This window comes from Pinus tabuliformis, chromosome 6, assembly GCF_031772625.1.
Source record: "Pinus tabuliformis cultivar Carrire ecotype Pingquan chromosome 6, CPIR1, whole genome shotgun sequence".
Classification (NCBI taxonomy): domain Eukaryota; kingdom Viridiplantae; phylum Streptophyta; class Pinopsida; order Pinales; family Pinaceae; genus Pinus; species Pinus tabuliformis.
The window spans coordinates 832,093,603-832,100,714 of record NC_142292.1 but is presented as its reverse complement, the minus strand read 5'-3'; positions in this window follow the sequence as shown (position 1 = coordinate 832,100,714).

The window sequence follows — 7,112 nt, the reverse complement described above, 5'->3', positions numbered from 1 at the left end:
CATCTTCTAGCTCATTTTTAACTTTCTTTTTGGTCTCCTCTGGTTCCTGGTAACTTTCTTTGGCCCAATCTTTTAATGCCTTCTTGGTTCTTTTTAATTTGGTTTCCCAAATGAAACATGGCGAGCCTTCCACATGCTGGCTCCATGTTTCCTTAACAATTTCTCTGGCCGCAGGGATCCGATTCCAAAGAGGACTGTATTTAAATGGGATGGGACCAAGAGGACAGTGGGTTTCCAAAGTTAGGGTGATAGGATAGTGATCAGAAGCAGAAGTATTGAGGATGTTGATGTATCCTACAGAAAATGTTGAGAGGAGCGAGATGTTAACTAGAAATCTGTCTAATCTTTCCATTATATTGCCACTACCAATCCTGCGATTGCTCTAGGTATATTTGCGATTTTTGGGAATGATATCAACTAAATCATGATCCTGAATGATGGCCTCCAGGCGATCTCTAAAGGGATCGGAAGCGAATGTGACTCCCCTTTTTTCATTGGCATGCAATATCAGGTTGAAGTCGCCTGCAACTGTGATGTTTGGATTTCGTTCCCCATCAATGCTATTATTCAAATCATCCCAACAAATTTCCTTTTCTCTGTAATGGTTGGGTACATAAACATTATATATGATCACTGTCTGATTGCCTGTTCTACTGTCAAGAGTAGTTCTGATCCAGTTCTGATGGGGATTTGTAGCAGTACAAATCTATTTGCTGCTGTCCCAAATGGCAACAATGCCTCCCGAGGCTCCTCTGGATTCGCTAATACTTCCCAAGTATTGTTTCTGCTGATCTATACTTTTTTTCATTTCATGCTGATCTTGTTTTGTTTCCTGTATCAACATTATTTCTAGCTTCTCACTGTGAATTAGATCTCCGAGGGCAGCTGTTTTAGAGGGGTGCCCTAGACCCCTGCTGTTCGATGAAAGGATTTTCAACATGGCGCATTGGGCATACGGAGAGGTGCTGGCCTCTCTTGGTCTTTACCACTTGTCTCTTTCTCTTGGTGTCCAAGGATGAAGGACTCTATTGGAGTTTGTGTGCCCATTGCTACGTCCTTCTGGGCATTCTTGTCCCTATGTTGCTTGGCGGATTTTCTTCCTAGGCCTGGTTTTTTGTACGTGTCGCTGGATGCTCCATGTTCTTTAGAAGAGCTTCTAGTAATCCTTGATGGGAGGGGCTCGAGAGGGGGTTGAGAAGAGATGGTCTGAGGTTGAAGGGAGTCTATGGGCTTAGTTGAGGGGATGTCAGGAATGGAATCATCAGTGGAAAGGATAAGAAAGGGGTTGGAGGAGGAAGGGAGGGGTGGATCGGGGAGGAGGGGTTCAGAAGGGGTGAGAGAGGGGGAGGAAGGGCGCTGAATAGAAGGACCAGGATTGCCAGTATCCTTGGAAGGCTTGGGGGGGGGCTGATTTCTTCTTTTTAACAGGTTCCCATTGTTCGTCTTGCTCTTCACTTTCTGCATTTACAATTTTAGTGCATCTGTTAGCAAAATGCCCGTATTCGTGACATACCTTACATTTAAATGGTATCTGCTCATAACCCAGTTGCTATATATGGATCCAATCATCCACTTTTAGCTTTATTGCTTCCGGAAATCCTCGACCTAAGTCCACTTCGACACAGATCCTTGCGCAGGCTTGCATGTTGTCCTTGGGCTCGCTACGATCAATGTATTTGCCAACGACATTCCCTATGGCCCGAACCGACTCATCTCCCCAGCAATGGAGAGGTAAGTGTGGGAGACGGACCCAAACTGGAACAACAATGGGGATATCCAGTTCTGGATCGAAATCTGGGGTCCATTTGTTGAGGTAGAGACCCCTGGAATCCATGAAATACGACCCATTTCTGAAGATTAGGTCCTTGTCTGCTTTGGATTCGAAGTGGAATGTGTAATACCCTCTTCCGCAAAATCTGATTGATATTTTCCCTGGGATCTTGTCTGACCAATTTCGTTCGACCCATCTTTGAACTGTTCTTGGCGAAGGCCAGAGGCCTGTGAACTGCCCTATGAGTCCTTTCTCAGCGAGAGATAGCGCTGCCATGCGAGGAAGGGTTGGAGGCAGCTGAACTTCCTGAAGAATGTCAAGTTTTTTAACAAATTTCGAAATTGCTGGTTTGGGGCGCTAGGGAGGGAGAGATTTTACTAGATCCGAGAAGGCTCTTTGAGGATCGTGATCCTCCTGAGGTGGATCCGGAGGGGCCATGGCTGGGGCCAAGGCCCAGGCCACTACGCTGCGCTGCTGGGGTCGATCTCCTAGGGCTCAGGTGCGCGCGGTTCCAGCAGGACGCGATTCTTACTAACTATATATTACATATAGTTATAATACACTTTTCGAACCATTTAAATTACATATATTAACTATATATTACATATAGTTACAATATAATCAATTATATAATTTACTTAATTTAATTATAAAAAATAAAAATAAAAATTAATAATAATAATAATAATATTATTATTATTATCTAATTAAAAAAATAAAAATAAAAATTGGGTCTACTACGAAAAAGAAGAACAAAATGGGGAGTAGCCATGATGATGCGAATTCAAGGAAATTTCAGGAGGAGATCGATAGAATGTGCCAGCGCTTTGACAATGTTGAAAAGAAGCAGGAAGAATTTGGAAAAAACCAAAAGAGGATAATTAGCACTCAAGACCAAATGACAATTAATATAAAAAAAATAGAAAACATGATAAGCCAGTGTATAGGAGTTGTCAATCCACCCTTTAATCCCTTAAGCACACGAGAGTCACCACAAAGTCCCAAGACTCCAGAAGATGAAGTTTTTTCAAGTCATTAATTCCTGTCAATGCATGAAGTACCACGAATACCGCACATATCCAAGGAATTTAGTACTGTATGAAATTTCCCGAAAGAGACTACCACATAATTATAATGGAATTACCTAAGTATGATGGTAAGGAGGATAAGGGCACCATTGTGTGGGTAAATAAAATGGACACCATCTTCGGAGCAAACCCGCCAATAGGTGAACAAGAGAAGCTTATGACCGCATCTAACAACTTGGAAGTTGAAGCATATGATTGGTTCCTATGGTGGTCCAACAGACGTGAGGCTCCTTCGTTCAATTGGAAAAAAATTGTAGGCACCCTGCTCAAAAGGTTCCACGATGAAGAAGAAGACGATGTTTATGAAAAATTCGTTCAACTTAAACAAACAGGATCTGTAAGCGAATATACCCACGAGTGGGAAGTATTAGCTATAAGACAAAGGGGGTTCTTAGACGAAGAACTACAAAAAATGTATAGGTGTGAGCTTAAAGAGTATATTCGAGAAGAATTAAAGCTATATAAACCCATAACCATTGAATAAGGTAGACATGCAATAATAATTATAGAGAGAAAACATAAGTTCAGAATGTTATCATTCAGGGAAGATGAGGACCAACAACAATACTCGGGAAAAAAAGAAACTAACAAATGTAGGTATTGTGGAGACAAATGGACATCAGAACACAAATGCCTTAACAAGAAGTTATATACTTATGAAGTCAAGAAGGAATCAAACACTTCAAGTAATGAGTTAGAAAAAAAGATAAAAAAGAAAAATAATTGTCACAAATGTGGAAAAAATTGGATGCTAGGACATAAATGTGAAGACACATCTTTGCACTATTATAAAATAGTAGTTGGGAAGCAATTTGAAGTACATGAACATGATGAAGAAATTATTTTCACACGCAGTGAAGATTTATATTCCGAGGGACCATCATTAGCTGCAATTTCATGTGACTGGAAAAACCATGATGAAAATATTAGCTCTTGCAAAGATAAAGAACAACAAGAAACTGCAAAATACGTTCCACCACATCTTCGAAAGAAGAGAATCCAATCTCCAAGAAGGATCATTAAGCTTGATACACCACCAACAAACATGAGGAGAATATTATGCCAAAAAACCCTAAAGCTCAAAGGACTCATAAGAGGTAGAAATGTCAATATACTTGTAGATTCTGGTAGTACTCACAATTGTATAAACATTGATCTTTCTAAACAACTTGATCTTTGTATAAGCCCAACCAAAGACTTGTCCATGTCTGTCGCTATTGGGCAAAAGTTCAAGGAAATAGGAGAATGTCATAAGGCTTCAATCCAAATACAAGAACTAGAGCTACAAATAGATCTATTTGCCTTACCACTCAAAGAAATGGATGTAGTTCTAGGTGCAGAATGGTTAATACAACTAGGAAGCTATACTACAAACCTTGAAGTAAAATTCATAGAGTTTAACTGGCAAGGGCGACATTATAAATTATATGGAGTTAACTCTACTAGCTTCAAGGAAGGTACAAATACTCATGAAGATTTCGCCAATCAACGCAAAAATGTTGCTCCATAACAAATTAGAGGAACCCCTTCTGGTTATGCTTTGAGGACAAAGCATCTCTAATGGGAGTGGCAATGTTATGAATAAATAATTCATAATATAATAATTAATTGATTGATTAATAATTAACATTAATGAAATTAATTATGTAAGTGAAAGGTCAAAAGGCATAACCAATCAACCCTCATGACCAGTCAATGCTTCTTTTAGGTACACCGTCTGAGGGAATGTAACTCATCATCCAATTTTTATCAATATTAACTTTTTTACTCATGGAAAATACAATCTACATACATATTTTCTCATGCATACAGGTTTACTTTTAGACAGGCTAGGTTAAGTGGCTTACCTCTCCATCACTCGCCACCCATTTCTGCGTTCCTCATAAGTTTTCTATTTCACTGTGACGCCGCAACAATCCTTCTATAACCAAGAGCCTTGGGAACCATGACTGATCTTTAAATGGAGATTTATTATCATCCCTTGGGAGTTAGAAAAAGTGCCATATACTATTGGAAAGTTGACTAAGAGAGTTATCTAACAAAACACTTTTCACATGCTTTTGAGTAAGTCAGATGCAAAAAAAATTCCTTCAAAGATATGCTACTCAGCAATAACCAAGGCATCAATAACAACATAAGCATCACACATGAAAACCTCATTAATATCCCCTTGAACTTGACATCATTTGTCATTAATGACAACACTTGACATCAATGACTAAACTTGACATCAATGAAAATCGCTTCCAACTTGCTCAACAACTTATTTTTTTCCCAAAAGCACATTTGGATATTTTAACATATAGTTTGTTCTCAAGAATTTGTAGAACTTTATCCATAAGTTTAATGTGATCTTCTCATGATTTTCTATGGATAATAATATCATCAAAGAAAACAAACATAATTTTCTACGATGGGGTAGAACAATCTTGTTCATAAGGCTTTGAAAAGTAAGAGGAGGATTAGTTAACCGAAAATGCATGACCAAGAACTCATAGTGCCCTTCATGTGTTCTAAAAGCTATTTTGGGTATGTCTTCTTTCCTTAATCTAATCTACTAGGTATCCTAATTTAAGATAAAGCTTTGTAAAATTAGCTACGAGTCCATGAAACTCTTCTAATAGCTCATTAATATTTGGGATATGAAATTTATCCTTAATGGCAATTTTTTTTAAACCTCTATAATCATCACATATCCTCCAAGAATTATGTTTTTTTCTCACCATCACTATTGGAGCCAGCAATGAACTCCTATTATGCTGAATAATACATGAATCTAGCATGCCTTGTACCATTTTATCTATCTACTCTTTTTGTTTATGAGGATAAATATAAGTCCGTTTATTAGGATGAGGTAGGATTGCCTTATGAAACCAAAAACAATCTTTGCTTCCTGTGAATGCTCCCTTGGCAAAGTTGTGTGCAACCTTATTCTTTGCTTGAATATGATGAGAAAATTGCATAGTTTCCATAACATTTTCTTGGAGTTTTAGGAAAATCTCATGCTTAGTGTATTTTTCTAATCCACCCGTGTAATATTATAACAAATTTACATCACCTATGCTATCCACCCTTGTCGCCAAAACCTAAATTCTGAATTATAATTTTCAATATCACCAAATTCCTTTATTCCTATCAATTTGTTGGAACAATATTGTTCCCAATCTTTGTGACACTGTGCTTCTAAGTCTCTTGTAAATAAACCTCAATTATAATGATAAGAATAAGACTTCCTTTAAACTATCCATTAATAGGTTTTTATCTCAAAGTTCAAAGTTGCTATGTGAATTCTTCACTTATAATCCATAATATTATGTAATTCAAACTATTGCTCTATTTGGTGAACCCAGGTAAAGAATTTTGTTTCATCAAACTTTTTTAATTCAAAATTGGGAAGGTTCATTTCTTTATGAAACCATCCATGAGTAGGTCCACAATTAGATATAAATCCACTTGAAAAATACTTATTTGCATGTTGCTCAACTTGAATATTACCTTTATTTTCATGAGTTCCTTAAGACACATTATCAATTTTAAGGAACCTCCCATTTATGGCTTTTATAATATTTTGTTCCATTTGTTTCATATTATTATCCATTTCTTCTTATTTTTCTTTATTTTTTGTTGGATATCCCATTTTACTTGCAACTATAACAACTGACTTTCCAACTTGGTTACCTGGTAGTTGACATATTATATTTCTTCATGAGTCATGGATAAGCCTTGAGGAGGTTTAATTGGTGTAGTAGATCTTAGATCTTTCTTTGGAGGCATGTGGATAAATTATAATAATAATAATCCTTTTTATCACAATTTTCAGTCACCCTAAAGAAAATAGATCTTCTTATAAATCATTATTTCACTTGTAAGTTACATCCTTTTTAAAGCTTTATTTTGAGAATATCTGAATGACTAACATTTTTCTTGATATATCTCTCAAATTTGAGCCCTTATAAATCTAAAATTTTGTTCTATAATACTCTAATATTTTCTCTACAATTCCATATGTATGACCAAAATTTGATGTGCCAAGTGAAAACTATGGTAATTTTCCCAAGGCTTATTGATTTTTGGCCTCTTCCCAAGAGAAAACTTGTATATATTTCAATGTGTACAATTCTTCAAACATAATTGTAAAATTTTTACTTGAGGTACTTCATTATGTCTCCTTAGATCTCAAAAAATTTCGGAGCATGAGGTATCATGGAAAAAAATTATAGCAAAAAATGTCAAACTTACTTGTTTGAGACTGA